Here is a 21,165-nt window from a genome sequence, read left to right as displayed (position 1 = left end):
CAGCCCCAGCGGGTCTCCTGTATCAGAGTCGAGGCCCAGATAAGAAACAAATGGGCCCTGAAGCTTGGGATGTGCCCAAGAACATTAAATCCCCAGATTTTCCTGACATCTCATGGACAGCAGAAGTGACCCCTTCCCCTCACGGTAGACTGTCCGATGACCTCACCTGACGCAGGTCCTTGCAAGGCAATACTTGTTCTCTGGATCTGACCCTTTCACCTCCAATTACTTCCAGGCTGATAATAAAGTAAGGTGCCAGCACAGCATAAGGGGGAGAAGTAGCTTCCATGCCAAAGGCATCGCAGGTCCTGGAGGAAGCTGTGTAGCTGGGGATCTCTTGGGCGTTTGTTGGGGGAGTGGGGCGTGGAATGGAAGTCTGGCTGGGGAGGGTCTGCAGACGTGGGGGCATCACCTGTGACTCTGGACTCAATGCTTTGTCAGTAACTTCTGGAATCAGCCCTCTGAACTGCCTCAGCTTCACTTCTAGAGCCTTCTCCTCCCCACATTACTGCTGCCTTCACTGATGCTTGGAGGGCCCATTTTGCTGCACAGAACCTGTTCTGCCTTATTTTTCTGAGTCCATAGGAGGGAAGCGTGGTGTACTGTGCTGTACAGTTTCTAACACATCCTCCTCTCAGCCCCCTCGAGGAAGCCTTCCTTCTCTGTGAACAACCTTGGCCAGGGGCCTGGGAGGCGTGAGGACGTGACTCCCAGGAAGCACAATGTCATGCTGTCTTGGAGGCTCAGGGTTTCCAGCTGGGTTTGTAGCATCTCAGAAGGCGGCAGGAATTCTGTTCCAAATCTCATCTCAGACTCGGAACTAGGTCCTAGAAATCACTCCTGACCAGGCTGCAGAGATGGTGGGTCACAAAAGGAACAATGTCACAGCGAAGCCACACACCCTCTCCTTGCTCTGGCCTAATGCCTTAAAGGAAATGTACACTAACCGGGATCCTACCCAACATTATGAATAATTATCACTTTCTTTCCCATAACAGTCCTTCCAGCTCATTTACCCAGCAGGAGAGACTCGGATTCAGCATTGTGTTTTTCTTTTTTTTTTTTTGAAACTAGCCTCTAGGATTTTTCTATTACTTTTCTTGATCGTATTAGTTTCATGCTTCAGCTGTTCATGCTTCTATAACTGCATCTGCATTTCTGTCTTCAATCCCAGGCTGATCTCACACAATATCATCAGTGTTAGAACATTAGAAAGAAAAAAGAAAAGCTCCGAAGAGATTGAGTGGCAGAAAAAGAATGAGATAACATCTGGGCTCTCAAAAGCCCCCCTGCTCAAACCTCTTGGCTCACAAAAAAATTTAAAGACCCAGTTTATTCACATATTTTCATTTGCATGTGTTCCCTAGCCTCTGTCTTAGTTTTGAGACAATGATAAGAGGTTTTTCCCTGCTATTTTTCTTCCTGATGGGCTTCCAAGAGCAGCCCTGAGTTTCTTAGGACTTGTTGAAAAGGTGTGAACTTTGTTACCTTGATACCTATTTGATGAAGACCTAAGAAGTTGTGCTTAACCTTTAGCAAATCTTCAATTGCTTTTATTCAGAGGCTCAATCCTGAGAAGTAATTCAAAAATTCTACCAGAGGAGAAATAGAATACTACAAATGCACTCAGATCTCTGAGTACTATGACTACGTAATTCTTTTCATCTTTGTTTGACGGTAATCCCCGAGAAAAAGAGGATTATGGATTTCCTAATCCATAAACATGCCAATGCAAGGCAACCATCAATGTCTATTCCGTCATTTATTAGCTGTGTTCTACTGGTAAATTATTTACCTCTCTGAGCTTCCTTCTGTCAGCTATAAAACTTTGTTGGGTGGGTGCGAGGCTAGAGTTTGTTAAGCAGTTCACACAGAGTGCACAGTGGGTAGACAACTGAATGGTCATTTTTGCTAGGTTAATAAAGTAATTTGTGTGTATGTTGACACTTCCTTGCTTAGTGTGTGCTAACTTGCAGTCTTGGATTGGGTTGCTTAGTTTATCAAAATAGACTTTGAAATGACCAATAATAATCCCTGTAAGAGAAAAAATAAGCACAAGTATCATTTGTTACTATCAAACAAATTTTTTGACATGCTAAGAGGATGCCCTTCAAACAGCATCATCAATTAAGTGGGCCGATTACTAGATTAGGAGATACATCATCTAAATGCAGTCCATTTATTTTCCCATCATGGTTATTATACAATACACAGAAGAATAACAACAACTAACATTTAATGGTCCCTTAGTATGTGCCAAATGCTTGACCATCAATATCTCACCTAATCCTCACAAGGATCCTGGGAGGCAGACACTGCTGTTGCCTGAGTGCTCCCGGGGGCGACCGGGCCTGAGAGAGGATTTACTTGTCTAAAGTCATATAGCAGGTGGTTGAGGAGTTGGGCCTCTGCCCAGGTCTGATGGACTCGAAGCTCTTGCCCACTGTGTCCTGCTGCCTCTGTCACCTGTGCTTCACTGGCACATGTGGTGTCTCCTTCTTAGAGGTACCTTCCAAGCCACACTGGAGAGCTTGAGGCAAAAAAGCAATTTGCACCCTAGATATACTGATCAGAATAGCCTTCCATAATTTGAAACAGGTGGAAAAAGTTAATAAAAACTCTACCCAAAAACCCCCAAACCCCCAAACCGTAATCACATATAAAGCCACTCATTGCCCAATCTGTTCTCACACCATCATCAACCCTCATAAACCCGTGAGAGGGGTAGCGGGGGACACGATAGTCCCATGCCGGGGAACCCTATGCTGACTGGGGGTGGCTGTTCTCATTGCAGTCTAACACAGGGTGGTGAGCAAGCAACATGGCCTGTTTTTATTTGAAATTTTGATATTTTTTCATCATGGATTCTTGTGGCACTAATTTTGAATTTTTTATTTAATTTTTGTTTTGTTTTGTTTTTTGAGACAGGGTCTTGCTCTGCGGCCTGAGCTAGAGTTCAGAGGCATCATAATAGCTCACTGCAACCTTAAACTCCTGGGCTCAAGCAATGCTCCCACCTGAGCCTCCTGAGTAGCTGGGACAGGTATATGCCACCACGTCTGGCTAATTTTTAAATTTTTGTAGAGAAAGGGTTTTGCTGTGTTGCCCAGGCTAATCTTGAACTCCTGGCCTCAAGTGATCCTCCTGCCTTGGCCTCCTAAAGTGTTTGGATTACAGGCGTGGGCCATGGTGCCCAGATGCACTTAATACACTTCTCTCCCCCACCATATCCCGGTGAGAATATTCTATGCCAGCCAAGCCATTTTCCTTCCTGTTTCCCAAATGTACTGTGTTTATTCCTTTGTAGATGAATATAACCTTTGCTAACAGCAGAACTACAAGCATGTTTCCTTTGCCATTCAGAGCAGATGGCACGCTGTCTTCCAGAGCGATTGGTTTGAATTATGTTGCTTCTCTTGGCACTTACCAAACACTTCTAACCTCTGCCTCAAGACTCTACCCTTTCTTCTGTAAAGATATGACTGTTATAGAATAGCAATAGCGATAAAAATGGAATGTTTGCAATGTGCCAGGCACTGGCCCCAGCCTTGTATGTGTTGAGACATGTCTTGATTAAAAACAAAAACTCTGCAGTCAGACAGTCTAGGGTTCCAGCTTTGGCTCTGCCATTTACTTGATAGGTGACCTTGAGAAGTAGCTTAAATTCTTTAGTTTATTTATCTGTAAGATGGAAATTCTTTATTTATCTGTAAGATGGAAACTTACAGTATTTTTTCTCAGGAAGTTGATATGAAGACTAAGTGAGTTTGAGTATGGAAAGAATTTAGCACAGAGGTACACAGTAATTCATCCATAAAAGTCAGCTATAATATGATAAACCATCTATCCGAAGTCACACAATTATGAGGAGACAGAGCAGGCCTGGAACCCAGCTCTGGCTGCTCTACTGTGCCATAGTCACTGTCCAAAATGAGATGTTATTATTATCATTATTATTATTGTTGTGGTTAGTTGGGGATGGGAGATCCTTCCTTCTTGAAATTCCCATTTGGAGCGAGCCTCATGAAATGCTCCTTTGTCTTGGCTGCCCCTTTCCCCCCCCGCCCCCGAGACACACACTGGCTCCTCCCTGGAGGAAGAGGAATGATTCATCTGGTTGAGAAGTTTTGATGAAGGAACAAAGCATGGGTGGCTCATGATCCTCTGCCTCTCTTTTGTGACCTACCTGCCTGCAAGACTTTGCAGTGGTCTTGGCAGTCCCCCTGGAGTGAGAAGGTGCCTTCCAGGTGTCCAGGGCTGCCAGTGCCTGGGTGGGTATGTGCTCCTTTCTCATGTCTGGTATTGGTAAGCCCACGTGGTGCATGCCTAACATATCCTTCTACATGCACTTTATCAGTAATAAAGCTGATAATTTTGATATTCATCTCAACGGTATCCTTCAACAGACCATCAATTTCTCTTGATTCCCTGGCCTAGGTCTCTCCTAAATTCAATTCCTCCTTCTGGCCTTTCTGCCACTGCTTTGGAGACTCTCATCAGTGTTGCAGTAGCTTCTAACTGTTCTCGTTGCTCACGGACAATGAGATATATAGAGAATGAAATGCCAATATTTCAGCTTATCCCTCTTTACCCCTGCACACCTGTCTCAACCCTGGAGTGCAGATATGACCTTGACACTCCCCTGCTTGCAATTCTTAAATGCCTCCCTCTGACTCCAAAATAATACATTTCTTAGTGCAGAATACGAGACCTTCCAGGGCTGGCTGTTCCTTTCCCTTCTTAGTATGTGTCTGCCTCAGGCGGCCTCTGTTCCAATCGATTTGAGCTAGTTGTTAACATTTCTGGGCAAATCAGGTTCTCCACTTACTTCTGTGGCTTTGCAGGTAGTTTCCTCCCTTTAATGCTCTTCCCCATTTCTGTACCTGGCCACCATAAATTCTTAAACAACTTAAGGGCCATCTTCTCCAGGAAGCCTTCTCTTTCCTCTAACGCTATCCTGATGGGCTATCCTGATGGGCTTCCAGAGCACTCACGCCAGAGAGTAGCTAATATCTGTCTTGGTCTGTCTGCCCTACCAGTCAGTGAGCATCTTTAATACTGAGCCCTGAGGTCCGATTTTTTGTCCTGAGGAGGGGTCGTGCATTCCTATCTTCTTGGTTCAAGTTGATGAACAAATAAGTCACAGAAGAGGAAATCTGAGCTGTTGAATAAACATATGAAAAGTAGCTCAACCTTATGAGTAATTAGGGAAATTTTAAATAAAAACCATAACTGGATGCCATTTGATACTTTTAGGGTTAACAAAAATTAAAAGGCCTGGCAAAACCAAGTGCTGGAGTGGATGCGGGCCAGCAGATCATGCCGTGTATGCTGATGGTAGTGGCAATTAGAACAAGCACTTTGGAGTGATTCCACAACAACTAGTAAATTTGAAGATGTGTGTGTGCTATGACCCAGCAATTCTGCTTCTAGTTGTATACTCTGGAATGTTCACTGCAGCATTACCTGTAATAATAAAAAAACCAAAGGTGTTTAAATATCCATCAACAGAAGAATGAATAATAAATCATGGTATATTCTTGAAGTGGAATGTTATATAGGCAGAGAATATAAATAAAGTAACGGTAAAGTCACCAACATGAATAAATTTCACTTACTCATCATAATGATGAGTGAAAAAGTAAATTGTAAAAGGATACTTACAGTATACCATTTATTTAAAGTTTAAATAAGCAGGAAGTGCTGGGTGTGGTGGTACAGCCCAGTCGTCCCAGCTGTTCGGGAGGCTGAGCCGGGAAGATCGCTTGAGCCCACAAGTTTCAGATCAGCCTGGCTGAGGTAGCGAATCCAGGCTCCAAAAACAAACAAGCAAGCAAACAAACAAAAACAAAAATAAGCAGGCAAAACAATATAATACTTTAAGTATACATACATATGTAGTAAAAATCCAAAGGTATGCTTGGGCATAATGAACACCAAGTTCAGGTTTATGGTTACCTCTGGGAGGGAGGGAGTGGGGTGAACATGAGGGACCTTAAGTGTGTTTGTAATGTTTTATCCTTAAGCTGGGTAGTGGGGTCACATTCACTCTCTTGTCTTTGATCACTCTATTATCTCTTGTACCTATATTTTCAAGTGAGCAAAATCTTTCATTACTAAAAGAATTTTTTTTTAATTTCAATAGATTTAGGGGGTACAATTGGTTTTTTGATACATGAATGAATTGTATACTGGTGAAGTCAGGGCTTTTAGTGTATCCGTCAGCCAAATAGCATACATTGTGCTTGACAGGTAGTTTCTGATCTCTTACCCTACCCTACCCCATCTCTAATGTCCATTGTACCACTCTGTGTAACCATGTACACCCATCGTTTAGCTCCCATTTATGAGTATGTGCGATATTTGTTTTTTCATTCCTGTGATATCTAAAAGAAAACTTTAAAAAAATCATATTTTGAAGTTGGCCTTGATTTCAAATCCTTTTCTCCTCTAAGCATGAGCAAGTATCTTCAACCCTCTGAGTCTCAGTTTCCCCAACTATAAAATGAAAATAGTAATGCCTTATTCCATAAGGTTATGACAGGATCAAACGAGATAATGCAGGTCAAGCACATAGCCCAGTGTCTGCACATGTACTGAACAGTCAATTAATGTTAGAATTAATGATAATTCTAGAAGGCTCTTTCTACATGCTTGTTAAATTTAAGGTGAAGTAATGTTGGTTGTCAATAGCAAATATATTATCAGTTCCCTCCCTGCCTATCAGACTCCCTAAAACCTTGACCTGCAAGGTGAATGATGCATTCAATTTTTCTTGTTTACACTTTATTTTTTTTTTTTTTTTTTTTTTTTTTTTTTCACACTAGAGCTGTTGAACTCTTTCAATTGTTTACACTTTAATTAAGTCTTTCCCTTAGGTCATGGTCACACAGGTCAATATTTGTTTTTAAGGCTGGGTTAATGTCCCTGACTTTTTCGGTAATTTAGATAATTGAGGTGTTTCAGGCAGGGCCTGTCTAAATGCATAGTTTGTTCAACACAGAGGAGGGTCTTGACATAGTCAATGTTCTCTCTCTCTCTCTCTCTCTCTCTCTCACACACACACACACACACACACACACACACACACACACACACACACACACAGAGCAGTCCATCCTACACTTTGCATTACTCCTATTGCTTTAAAGTTTAATTAATTAATTAATTAATATTTTTGAGAGAGGGTCTCACTCTGTCACCCAGGCTGGAGTAAAGTGCCCTGATCATAGCTCATTGTAACCTTGAACTTCTGGGTTCAAGCAATCCTCCTGCCTCCACCTCCCAAAGTGGCAGGATTACAGGCATGAGCCACTATGCCTGGTTTTGCTTTAAAGCTTTTGTTAATGGCTTTCAGGTTACTGCAAGACAACTGCAAGCTGAGTCCTGCAAGCTGAGTCCTGCAAACTGAATCCCCTTAGCCCAGGTCAGTTCTACTGCCTTGCCCTAGCCTACCTGTCTTTGCTCTAGTGAAACCAAGCCATGTGTCTTGTCCCACCTCCATACCTGTGCTGCCAGGTGTAGGGACAGCCTTGGAACATGCAGCCCTCCCATGTCTGATTTCCCATGAGAGAGACCAAGGAACCAAGGGACCAAGGAAATGTCCCCCATGCATGCTGCAGAGGAGAATAATGTAAAAAGCAGTGTGGTAGAAAGAAGGCAGATATCAGAAAGCAGGGACAGAGTCGGGCAAAATGCTGGATTTTTGTAATAAATTTTGTAATAATTCCCTCCTACCATAAAATTGAATAATAACTATAAAATCAATTATGAACATCATGACTTAATGTTCTAATTAATTAAAACCCCATGGAGGATCTAAAAGTCTAGTAAAGAAATCTTTTTGTGCTGCGAACCTTGCCCAAATATTCCAGAGCCAGAATTCCAGGGTCTGAATCCGAACTCTGCCTCCACACAGAGAGGTTAAGTAACTTGTGACCTGGAGTAAATCACGTTACCTCTGTGCCTCTTTAAGATGGGGAGAACAACAGTGCTTGTTTCCTAGGTTGTTGTGGAGACCAAATGATTAATATGTGCAAGTCGAATAGTGCCTAATAATGGAAAGTGTGCAAAAATTATTAGCTATTATTCTCTGCCTAATTTGGTTGAACTAGAAAAGGTCTTTTGTATCTTAATCTAAATTGTTTATATTTTAAAAATACAAGCATAATTTGACTGTTTTAACAGGATTACTGTTAAATAGGCTGACTGGAAGCAGGAAAAAGCAGGAAGACCAATTAGTAGGCTTTTATAGGAATCAAAGTGGGGCTTGATGGAGGCTCGGACAGAGTGGTAACAGTTGAAGTCTGTAAACAAAATCTGCCAAATAATCTCTTCAATCCTGGACCCTAGGATTGTGTGTTTGCACGTGTGTATGTGCATCTTTGAGCTCTATTCTATTCATTTTATCTATATATCTATTCTTTTGTAAATACTATACTATTTTTTAATACTAAAGCTTAGTGATATTTGTTAATATCTGTTTAAATGAGTCCTCTTTCTTTTGCTCATCTTTTTCCAAAGTTAACATGATTATGTTCTTTTATTCTTCCGTATACATTTCGGAGTGAATTTACCAAATTTCTCAAGCCAGAAACTTTATTTGGGATTATACTAAATCTGTAAATTAATTCGGAGAGAATTATCATCTTTACTATGTTTTTGTCACATCCATGCATTCGTATCCTTTTCTTTATGTACTATAATTAAAGTTTTAAAATATTCTCTATAAAGATCTTTTGTGTTCTTTCTTAGATATTAGATACTTACTTACTTAGATTTTTAGATACTTTGTTGTAAAGAGTATGTTATTTTCTACTTGATTATGGCTGGAATAAAGAAATATTGATTTTTATAAATTCATTCTGTTCCTAGTAACCTTGCTGAGGTTTCTCATTAGATCTCATAATTTATCTCTATTTTTACTGGGTTTTTATATTTTCTTCAATTGATTATAGTTTGGAACTAAAGTTTATAGTTCTTTTCCTGAAAGATGAAATTCAATTTTTAATAAAAATGTAAAATTCAAGATCTCTTCTTTTCATAAGGATAAACAAAATATATAATCTCAGGACCTTAGCAAAACCACAACTAGGGATAATCAAAGTATTTGTCCAACTATGATCACATCAAACCACATTCCCAAACACAGTATTTTTTTTATTGGTAATGACAACAGCAGCAACAAAAATATTAATCTTTCAATTCATACATGCTTTTAGCATAATAATTTAGAAGCAGATATGGGTGTCTCAACCTTTTACATGTTTAAATTTGTTATACTAAAGGTAATGTTATGTTTTTACTTTTTTGCTCATTTATACATAGTATCTTTGCTGATAATATAAACATCAATGTTATATTGTTTTCTATTTTGTTCATATATCAAATGAATCAATTTAACCCAAGGCAGGACTTAGAATTATATGTCATGGCAAAATTCACCAGATATTTATTTTTATTTATTTATTTAGTTATTTTTTTGAGACAGAGTCTCACTTTGTTGCCCAGGCTGGAGTGAGTGCCGTGGCGTCAGCCTAGCTCACACAACCTCAAACTCCTGGGCTCCAGCAATCCTTCTGCCTCAGCCTCCCGAGTAGCTGGGACTACAGGCATGTGCCACCATGCCCGGCTAATTTTTTCTATATATATTATTTGGCCAATTAATTTCTTTCTAGTTATAGTAGAGACGGGGTCTCGCTCTTGCTCAGGCTGGTTTTGAACTCCTGACCTCGAGCAATCCACCTCCCTTGGCCTCCCAGAGTGCTAGGATTACAGGTGTGAGCCACCTCGCCTGGCCACCAGATATTTAAATATTTAAACATAAGACTGTAAAAGGAATCTATTTTAAATTTTGTTTTATTTACATATTGTCTCATATAAAAGGACACAGAAATCCACCAATTTTCAACAATTTAGAATGATAATTTTTAAGATTTAAAAGAAAGTCATCTATTTATATGGGTTTACAGAGAAGAATAATTGTGAATATCTGTAGTCAAATAATATTTTATGTAGTCACATCACATTTTATTAAGCGTAAATATTGAAACATGATAGTAATTTTAAAAATTTCTAACAGTAGGAACTATTTTTCAGCCTAATAAAATATTAACAGATATCATTTCTAGTTGGGGACAGTCCAGTGAAAATATTGGCATACTAGTTTGTTTCTAGACCATACATAAGAACACACACAAATTCATTCTCTGTGACATAATATTCATAACAATGTTCTGTTTAAGAGTTTGAAATGTTCCAAGGAAAGGAATAAGATCAAGGATGTCTCTTGAAAACTTAGGAGCAACATAAATGGTATAACTAAGGAAACAATCACAAAAATTATAGCATGTCAACTTGATGGAATATATTAATATTAGGCAACCATTGAAATCTGAAAACTACGTAGCACATAAAAGAGTGTCTCTGCTGTTAAGAAGAAAAATCTATACAAATTGAACAAATACAAGAATATTGACTATATGTTTAAAATATGTGTCCTTTTCCTTGGCCAACTAAGAAATGAAATTAATAGTTACTATGGTGGTGAGATTGTGGGAGAATTCTTTTTTTTTTGGAACAGGGTCTCCCTTTGTTGCCCCAGGCTAGAGTGTTGTGGTGTCATCATAGCTCTTTGCAACCTCCAAATCCTGGGCTCATGCAAACTTCCTGCCTTAGCCTCTAGAGTAGCTGGGACTAAAGGCATGTGCCACCATGCCTGGCTAATTTTTCTATTTTTTGTAGAGACAGTGTCTTGCTCTTGCTTAGGCTGGTCTCAAACTCCAGGCCTTAAACGATTCTCCTGCCTCAACCTACCAAGGTGCTAGGATAACAGGTGTGAGGCACTTTGGCCCAAGAATTCTTTATTCGCCAAATTTCCTGTGGTAGTAATAATAAAAGCCACAAAAATATCTTGAGTATCTGCTTTTATGCCAGACACTGTACTATAGATACTTTATACACATGATTTCTAATCTTCATCAATTATCTCAAGCTTTATTGAGCTCCCAGAGGGCTTGTTAAAGCACAAAGTGCAGGGCCCACCCCTAGAGCATCTGATTTGGTAGGTCTGGGGTGAAGTTTGAGAATTTGAATTTCTACTGAAATTTCAATGCTGCTGGTCTATGGTCCACACTTTTAAAACCCCTGGTTTATAACAGAGGCATTTTTTCCATGTTGTAAATGAGAAAATTGAATCAGAAGTTAAACAACAAGGCTAATAAGTGGCAGAGCCAGGATTTAACCACAAGTTTGTTCAACTCCAAAGTCTGTCTTTTCTATGCTTCACTTGTGTGATCCTATTGCTCAGCCACCAAATGTTTTAGTTATCTTGTCAGGCTCATCCTCCCAGGGTGCTGCACAGTGGCTGACCGGTCGTTAGGAGGCTTCGTAAGGTGTCACATGCCTGGGGGAACCAAAGTCTGGCTCTTTGAGCCCCAAAATTAGAAATGAGATCTTGTTGGTGTTTCTTAGTTAAGCTGGACTTAGGGGAGATTCCTCACATGAACAACAGGCTGATATAGGAAGCCAGGATACCAACCTACTGTGAGAAATATAATTTCCATGGGACCAGACATTCCTGGTCGGCCTGACTGAGCATACTCTCCCTGTGTTTTGTGCACGGGAAACGAAATTATCAGAAGGCTGCTTGGTGATTATGGAATCAGGCTAAGAGATTTAATAATATAATTCAAATATTTTATGTCATCAGGCTCTGCTTGCATGCCCCAGTGCATATACATGTGCAGAAAAGAGACAACTACATGAGGTAAATTTGTATCCAAGCTGGGCTGACAAAGCTGCACTGACAAAGTGCTTCACTGATCTTGGATCCTGCTCAAAGGGGGCTGACACTGTTGGCTCCTAGAAATCCCCTCTCTCTTGTATTTCAAAGACCAATTTTGCTTTCTTTCTGGCTGATTGTGTTTTAGGTGTCAAACTGATGAAAATCAAGACTTGTAGGTCTATGAACCATTTTTCTTTATAAGGTGACTTTGTGTATGTCTGTGCTGAACTATTTTTTATTTCTAACTGTAGTTTAGCTTTCAGTATGCAGTCATTTCTATCTGCAATGGCTTGATTCTTAGATTGTAGGAATAAATTCTCAAAGACGTTAGTTTTCTTGGCTTTACAGATGTGAGCCCTAAAGTGCAGAGAAAGGGTAAAGATTATAGTCAACATCTGGAGGGATCTTCAAGATCCCAAACCTGAGAGAGCTGATTAAAGGCAGAGAGGTTCCTGCTCTGGTCAGCAGGGCAAGACTTGGAGTGAGAGGCATAAGTGATGCTCATCAATGAGAACAGTTGCAAATGAACACATTCAATTTGTTGGCACATGTGAGCGATTGCCCTTGTAAGGTTACTGGCCAGGGCGTGCCCTTCTTAAGCTCCTGTTGCACTTTGTAGACCAGCAGTTCTCAAAGTATGGCCCCTTCAACAGCAGCAGCACCTGGGAGCTTGTTAGAAATACGAATTCATGGGCCCAACCCTAGACCCACCAAATCAGAAACTGTGTGAGTAGGGCCCATAATTTGAGTTTTACCAAGTCTTCTAGGTTATTCTGATGCTTGCCACAGTTTGAGAACTACTGTCCTACATCTTTATATCTAAGTTACTGGGAGAAGGAGCTCTAATACATTCTAATATATTGCATATACTTACAACATGAATATTAATCCCTTCTTGACAATGTATATATACAAACATTTTACAGTAGTTGTGATGACAGGTAACTAGGGTCTGTTTATGATGATCATGACCAAAGAGGATTATTAGGCTATTTACACTGATGGGAGCAGCGTAGAACCAAGAACATGAACCATTTGCATTCAAATTACTTGTGAGCTGTGTGAACTTGAACAAGTTACTTAGTCTCTCTGTGCCCAGTGTCCTTATTTGTAAGGATAATGAGAGTATCATCTAATAGGCTTGTTTAGAGGATTAAAGCACTTACAACCATTAAATTAAATTAAATTTGGCCTGAAGCTGCCTCCATAGATAGTGTACTGTAACCTAACATAATGTGTAAGCAAACTGCAACTTAGCTTCGGAGAAAATTCTTGTAACAAGTAGCCAAGTCTCAGCTAATCATTGCAGCCAAACTTTCAGCTTTTGGTTTGGCTGCAAACTGCCAAAATGTGTCCAGATAAGGCAAATGCTGAGCTGTAACCAATCAAGCTATTTCTATGTGTCACTTCCTTTTTCTATTTATAAATAGTATCTGCTCACATTACTGGGTGGAGCTCTCTGTACCTTTAATGGTTCAGGGTGCTGCCCAATTTATGAATCATTTCTTTACTCAGATAAAGTCTGATAAATTTGTTTTGTCTAAAGATTTTTTTTTTTTAACAGATTAGGGTCAGAAGTGGGATTTGAAGTAGATCTCCAGCGACCCCTAGGAACACCAAGTGACAAGTGAAGGTACCCACCAAGACTCATTGTGCCTACTGATCTCTCAGAGCAACTGGGGTTATAGGTGAGTTATCTCTTGAGTTCAAGCTCCACAAATTTATGTTTTGAGCTCTCTAACTTTATTTGAGGAAGTTTTATTGGATTGGATCCAGGATTAAATTGTATCTGATAATTAACTGGATTGGATACAGTTAGGGACCTCACATAGTCAAGCACCTTTTGAGAATGGGCTCTTCAATCCAAGGAATCTGGGACTCCACTTTCTAGGTCACTGACTAACTTTATGCACAAAAATTATGAGCCCACAAGAACATACATTGGGGAAAGGACATCCTCTTCAATAAATGAGAAAAACTGGATATCCATGTGCAGAAGAAGGAAACTAGACTCCAATCTTTCACTATATACAAAAATCAACTCAAAATGGATAAAGAGTTAAATGTAAGACTGAAAGTATAAAAATGCTAGAAGAAAACAAAGGAGAAATGCTTCAGGACATTGGTCTAGGAAAGATTTTATGGCTAAGATTTCAAAAGTACAGACAACAACAACAAACATAGATGAATGGAACTATTAAACCAAAAAGCTTTGGTACAGCAAAGGAAACAATAAAGAGAGTGAAGAGACAATCTGTAGAATGGGAGAAAATATTTGCAAACTGTCGTTTCAACAAGAAACTAATGTTCAGAATACATAAGGAATTCAAACAACTCAATAGTAAAAATCCAAATAATCCCATTAAAAAGTAGGCAAAAGGTATGAATAGAAATTTCTCAAAAGAAGACATACAAGTGACCAACAAGTGTATGAAAAAATGCTCAACATCATTAATCATCAGGGAAATGCAAATCAAAACCACAATCAGATATCATCTTAACCCAATTAGAATGACTATTATAGAAAAGATGAAAATAATAAGTGTTGGTGAAGATGAAGCAAAAAGGGAACTTCTATATACTGTTGGTGGGAATGTAAATTAGCATAGTCATTATGGACAACAGTATGTAGGTTTTTCAAAAAAACTAAAAATAGAACTCCCATATGATTCAGCAATCTCACTACTGGGCATTTATCCAATGGAAATAAAAATCAGTATATTAAAGAGATATCTGCACCTCCATGTTTCTTGCAGCACTACTCACAATAGTCAAGATATGGAATCAATCTAAGTGTCCATCAGGGGATGAATGGATAAAGAAAATGTGGGATATATACACAATGGAATACTATTCACCCATAAAAAACAATGAAATTCTGTCATTTGCAGCAACATGGATGGAACTAGAGGTCATTATGTTAAGTGAAATAAGCCAGACACAGAAAAACAAGTATCACATGTTCTCATTTGTGTGTTAGAGCTTAAAAAGTTGATCTCTTGGAGGTAGAGAGTAGAATGATAGTTACCAGAGGCTGGGAAGGGTGTGAGAAGGAGATGAAGGTAAGTTGGTTAATGACTACAAACATACAGTTAGATAAAAAGAATAAGTTCTAATGTTTGACTGCACCATTGGGTGACAATAGTTAACAACAACATATTGTATATTTCAAAATAGCTAGAAGAGACTTGAAATGTTCCCAACACGGAGAAATGAAAAATGTCTAAGGTGATGGATATCTTAAATACCGTGCTCTGACCATTACACATTGTATTCATGTATCAAAATATCATATGTAGGCCGGGCATGGTGGCTCATGCCTGTAATCCTAGCACTCTGGGAGGCCAAGGCAGGTGGATTGCTTGAGGTCAGGAGTTTGAGACCAGCCTGAATAAGAGCGAGACCCCCTCTCTACTATAAATAGAAAGAAATTAAATGGCCAACTAATATATATATTGAAAAAGTTAGCCGGGCATGGTGGCACATGCCTGTAGTCCCAGCTACTTGGGAGGCTGAGGGAGGAGGATCACTTGAGCCCAGGAGATTGAGGTTGCTGTGAGCTAGGCTGATGCGACGGCACTCACTCACGGCCTGGGCAACAAAGGGAGACTCTGTCTTACAAAAAAAAAAAAAGAAAAAGAAAAAGAAAAAAAATCATATATACCCCATAAATATGTACATATATGTATCAATAAAAATTTTTAAATATTATGGGTCCCAAACCTGTATATTTTTGGAAAAATGGGTTCACCTTACTAAGGATAACTTAGACTTACAGTGGTCATAATGGGGAAGTTTTAACTTGTCTCTAGGATGTAGCAACTGAGGACTTTTTTTTCCTTTTTCTTCCAGGAATATGTAAAAATTACCTCTTTTTAGGGGTGAATACTGACCAATATGCAGGTAATAGTTTCACTATTGCTCTTGCAATCTATGTCTGTTCAGAGAGAATGCTTCATCTCATCAGTTCCTACTTAAGGGAATTTTTAGAGCTTGAATTTCAGGACATTCCAGTTTAGAAATTTCTTTAATTTGTTATGCTTCCTTTTATGTCTGGAACTGCATTTTTAATATCTTGGCAGATGGTGTGTAAACACTCAAGAATTTTACACCCACAATTTGCTTGGTGTGCTGGTAGGGCACTTCTTCAGAGTGTAGGTTTTTTATTTTTTTATTTTTTCTGATTATAGTATAGCTGCAAGATTGTCATCAACCAATTTGGAGGAATTTGAGCATATCCTACCCCAATTTGGGTAGGTAAGTAGTAGTTGGGTAAGCAGTAGTTTCTAATTCTCATTTCTTATAATTTGATAAGTATTTCTTTTTTCTTTCAGTGAAATCTTGCAATATTATCAATAGCTATTTCATTAAAGGAGAACAAACATTTAGATTGTGAGTGTGTGAAGAATGAACTTCTGCCAAATTACACTCAAAGTTTTTAGGTGATAATGTGTTCTGAATAACAAAATAGAGAATTTTTGCAATAAAGAATAAGACTGCATAGTTTTAAGTCAGGTCTTTTGGATATGAGAATCTGTATCAGGTCCAAGCTGGTCAAGCTACTGATGCCACAGATAAGTATACTAAGGTTTTTTCTATTTATATAAAAGTAAAAAAATTTATTTTATCCTTCTTGAAGGAAGGAGAGAGAGGGAGGAAAGGGAGGTACCAAGGTTTTTAAAAAATATATTTAATTTTTTTTTTACAAACGTGACCAGTTAACTTTGTACAACCCTTGCTTTTATCATCAATCCTTTTAAAAACAAATATTTATTATTTATTAAATATCCATCATTGTATTTGCTTCAATGAGGGACACAAGCCATTTAAGACACAGTCCCTGTTCTGGAGAAGCTTAAAAATCCTGATAAAAGGGCAGAATTCACAGGGGTAGAGAAATTTAATGCAAAACTGTGTGTTAGAGGAGAACATTTTCCTCACCTCCGGCTTTTTGGAGGAGGAATTCTACTGGGCATACATCAGGCTTCTCTCTCCACTTTATTTACTGTACCCTCATGGAGAGGTCGAGTGACCCACGTGATTGATAAACATTGTCAGGACAGTTCCACTCTGCTTCCTCCTCTTGGGAGCTAGCTTGTCCACACAGAGCATGGGCTCCCTCCATGCTTCTCTTCCAAGGTGAGTTTCACCTGGGTGTGCATCTGCTTCTTGCCCTGGCCCAGGGGTGCCTGAGACTGGGGGCAAGTCTGCCCAAATAAATAGACTAGAGGTTGGTCTTAGAAAACTCACTAGTGATAAATCACTATTTTGATCTTCATTTTTATTCTTTGTTTTAACTTTCAGTTTTTACAGAGACCAGTTAGGAAGAGACCTGAATAATACATGATACTGAAGTTAACCTCCTTGGTAAGTCAGGGTGTGGGGTGGGTAGTTGGAGAAGACATTGTGAAGATTCGTCAGAGTTGGGTCTTGGAGAGTGAATAGGATTTAGAAAACAGAGAGAAGGAAAAGAGTCTTCTCTGCTTCATTTGCAGTTTCTAACTTTTAGGCTAATGAAATATAGAGACATAGTATGATTATTTTTCTATTGCAGATGAGCTCATAGGATCAGAAAAAAGATTTTTATGAACGTCACAAAGAAAAAGAAATTGAGAGGAGAATTCCATATTTTCATAAGTTGTCCGGCTTGTGGAATGAAGCAAGATTATGTTTATAACTAGTCTATTTGTAAAAGATTTTCAAAAGAAGTGTCATTTGCCCAAATATACCAGTTAAAACATATCCATGTCCTTAGAGAAATGGGTCAGTTTGCCAGGGGACACCGGTGCCTTCAAGTCCTGCTGATGACGTCTGAGAATCAGATGCCAAACATGGAACTCGGCCTTCTGATGACAAGCTTAACTGCAGCTCTTCCCCATGTTGTGTAATTGTAGACAAGTCATCTAAGCACTCTGGGTTAGAGGTCCGGATGAACAGGATGTTCCTGAAGGCCACTGACAGCTCCTGGGCACAGCTTCTGTTAGAAAATTTGTGTTAACCAACCTTGATCTCTATAAAACCCTGTGGATTTGAACACAAACAAATATAAAATGCCCATGATCCCCAAATTAACCCTCCTATTGTGTTTTCAAATGGATCTCAAATACTCATTGACATGCTGCATGCCTCTCAAAGGTTATTTGAAATCTAAGCTGATTGCAAAAGGATTGATTTCAGCAAACGTGGCAAAATGACTAAGAAGGATTCAACACAGCATCTTACACACTGTGATTTTCAATAAAAGGTCATCGATTCCAGAAGAGATGAAAGATTCCTTAGCATATCACGAACATTCCTGTGCCTTACTATTTCCTCTTTCTTCTTCCGTATTGAAAAATCTCCCCTAAATCTATGCCCAAACAAACTACCAAACATTGGAAGAGGCAAGTTGGAGTCCTGCTATGTTTATTTTGCTTTATTTGTTCTGGATTTAGAGTTAAAACCTTCCAGTAGATGAAGTGTATCAAGGGCTTTTCATTTCATATTGTGAAATGTGTTGTTATGCACAGTTCATTCTATTAAAAAACAAAATGTGTAAACCTAAATTAAAATGCATAGTGTAGATCCCTCAGAGGGGGCTTTTGAAAAACCCAGGCATGAAATGTTGCACAGATTTCTTGTTAACCAGAAAATTATTTTAGCAAGCGACCCTTCCTGAGGCCTTGGGTAGGAGCTGGGGTGTCCTGAGCCTCTGAAATTGTAAGGTGGGTGCTTGATGTTGTGTGCATTTATCTCAGTTGCCAGGAACTTCACATTGCCATCTGTCTCAAGCTTTGCCAGAAGCTACCTGTGGTTTAAAAGGTCAGAAAGGTCTGGACAACAGGAAGGCTGAGGGAAATAATGTGGAAATAAAATATTGCAGGGTTTTTTTTTTTGTTAACTCTCCTCTTGACACACTGTATGAGGTATTCTGCTCACTCTCAGGTTTCTTGCTGTGAGGATACTTTCATGATGGTATTTTAAAAAGACAAAACCAACTTCCTGTGGTGGACACAGTCATAACATGGTATCTAGAAATACAGTTATCAGCCCATGCATTTGAGCTGTTTGCTAGAGCTCCAGATGAAGAAGTGAAGAGTTCTCCATAAGCAGAGGCTGAAATTGTTCACTGAAGCTCAATCCCTTTATAGCCAAAGGAAATGAGAGAACTGAAACAGTGATCACTGGAGTTCAGAAAAATCCTCTTTCAGGCTACATTTCCAGTAATTATCTCAATGCGTTGGTATTTTATTTTATTTTATTTTTACTTTTTTTTTGCAGAGACAAGGTCTCACTATTTTATACAGGCTGGTCTTGAACTCCTGGCTTCAAGCGATCCTCCTGCTTTGGCCTCCCAAAGTGCTGGGATTAGAGGTATGAGCCACTGTGCCCAGTTGCATTGCTATTAATACTGACATCCGCTGCTTCTGTCTTCTGAAACCTCATTCTAAAGAATAGCTTTGGAAATCAGATATAAAAATTGTGCCTATTCAATGAACTGTAGACCACTAAGGCCTCAACTAGGTATGGGAAGGGGTAATAGAAGTTGTTTAGGTAAATGAAAATGTCACAGCAAATATGTTGCACTTTTATTTCAGCCTTAAAAATCAAAGCTTAACCTATGCAATATAATCTGAAAAACTGAAGCAGTGAGTCTAAATGGTAATTGGCCCACTCGCAGTTCTAATAGACAAAGTAGAGGACAGCTACCTTGTTATTTGCTCTGTGACCTTGGCCAAGCTACTTAGCTGTGTCCCATGTCCTAATTTCCAAAATAAAGACCTGTGAGGGTCTATGACATGCCACCTGTGACTCAGTGCTTGGCACATTGTAAGGTTCAACATTTTTACTGTTTTATTTCCATCTCTTTTCCTGTCCCTCTCTTGCATTGTTTTTAGCATGACAAAGTTAAATGGGACAAGGTGACATCAGAAACCATCAGAAACCATGCTTTCCCGTTTATCTAAAAACAAAAATCACAGTATTAAAGACATTTTCCTTGATGATACCAAGAAAATAAGTGATCCGATTATGGAGAATCATCACTAAAAAAGGGTTTTCTTTTTGCACAGTTGAAAGATTTCAAGATGTCCTGGTCTGTTTCATAGAATCTTGCCTGTCCTTCTGCATGTCCGCCAACACATTCCTTAGTAATCTCTTGTGTCCTTCATCTCTAATTACTTACAGAGCATCCAATCGCTTAGGAGTACAGGTAGCTTTAGAATCTCTGGAAGAGCTGGGCGCTAGCTGGGGAAACGAGGTCTTGGAGCCTCCTCTTCCTCTGATTTCCTGTGGTTCCTTGTGAAGCCTTGAGTGAGAAAATTAGTGTAAAAGTCCTCGTCAAGGATCAAGGTCTCTTCCTCTTCCTTTTTGCACACTTCTCTTCCGGCCAATGATGGAGACAACTGGCGTTCGTGTCCTTGAAGGGCTTCCAGTTTTCAGCTTGGCGATAACAAAAGAGTAGTATTTCATGGGCCCTTGAAAGGCAAATGTGTGGGTCAGAGGTCGCAGGGCCCACCAGATGGGGCAGGGCCACGAATGAAGGGAGAACCCTAAGAAGAGCAAAAATGGTAGAGACTGGTGAGTCAGAAAGCACAGCCCGTCAAACCTTTGCTCTAAACTCTTCTAACAGTATTTAAATGCAAACCTATAAAAATGGCGTCTGCAGCTGGATTTGCCCCTCAAATTGCCAGTTGACAGACTCTAGTGTGAACAGCTGGTGGAAACTCAGGTGGAGCTGAGAAAGGTGCCACCTCGTGTCATCTAGGTGTTGTTCTTTTTGGGAGGATGGGCCACAGACTGAATTGTGGCCTCCCCCCCCCCCCATTTCTAAAGGATTCAGTCTCATTGGAGCCTTGCATCCTGAAAAATCAGCACAATTTTAACTGCCTCAATTTCTCCGAGTCAGCGTTGGATGCTGATGTGCTCCCAGTCACACCTTTGGTTTGTTTTGCAATTCAGAATTTGGTTTCCCTGCTGTGGCTGATGCAGTTGGCTTTGGTTATAGTACAATAAATTCACATAAACATTTATGAGGGTAAGCAATCATATTTTATGCGAACAAATTATTCTTCCTTAAAAGTCACTTTTTAAAAATGCATGCTATATCTTTTCTCAGTCAGCACATCAAGCTAATAAAGTTATTGTATCATCAAAATTCCCTTCATGACTGTTCCATTTATGTTAAATTTAGAAGGTTGGTCTCTATTTTGTTTCTCCCCCTCCCCCCATTGAAATTTTGTACTCTTACTGCTAGTACAAGAAATCATGATTAGTTCACATATTGCATAATTATGCCAAAAAAAACTAGAGAAGACAGTGTCCATTAAAAAAAAATGTCTATAGGTTCCAAATCCAAGGAAACACCTGAATTACTAGTTAATTAACATTGGATATTTGTA

General features: G+C 39.4%; 1 long non-coding RNA gene across 1 annotated transcript; it reads left to right on the top strand.

The window, feature by feature from the left end:
- Positions 1-16,512: 16,512 nt before the first annotated feature.
- LOC142869959 (uncharacterized) lies at positions 16,513-20,883 on the top strand. Its single transcript, XR_012918487.1, has 3 exons — positions 16,513-16,924; positions 17,090-17,152; positions 19,046-20,883. It is a non-coding gene; the product is annotated as an uncharacterized LOC142869959 (long non-coding RNA).
- The last annotated feature ends 282 nt before the right edge of the window (positions 20,884-21,165 follow it).

Source organism: Microcebus murinus, chromosome 3, assembly GCF_040939455.1.
Source record: "Microcebus murinus isolate Inina chromosome 3, M.murinus_Inina_mat1.0, whole genome shotgun sequence".
NCBI classification, from domain to species: domain Eukaryota; kingdom Metazoa; phylum Chordata; class Mammalia; order Primates; family Cheirogaleidae; genus Microcebus; species Microcebus murinus.
Note: the sequence above shows the minus strand (reverse complement) of the source record. Positions and strands in the feature narration are given on the sequence as shown.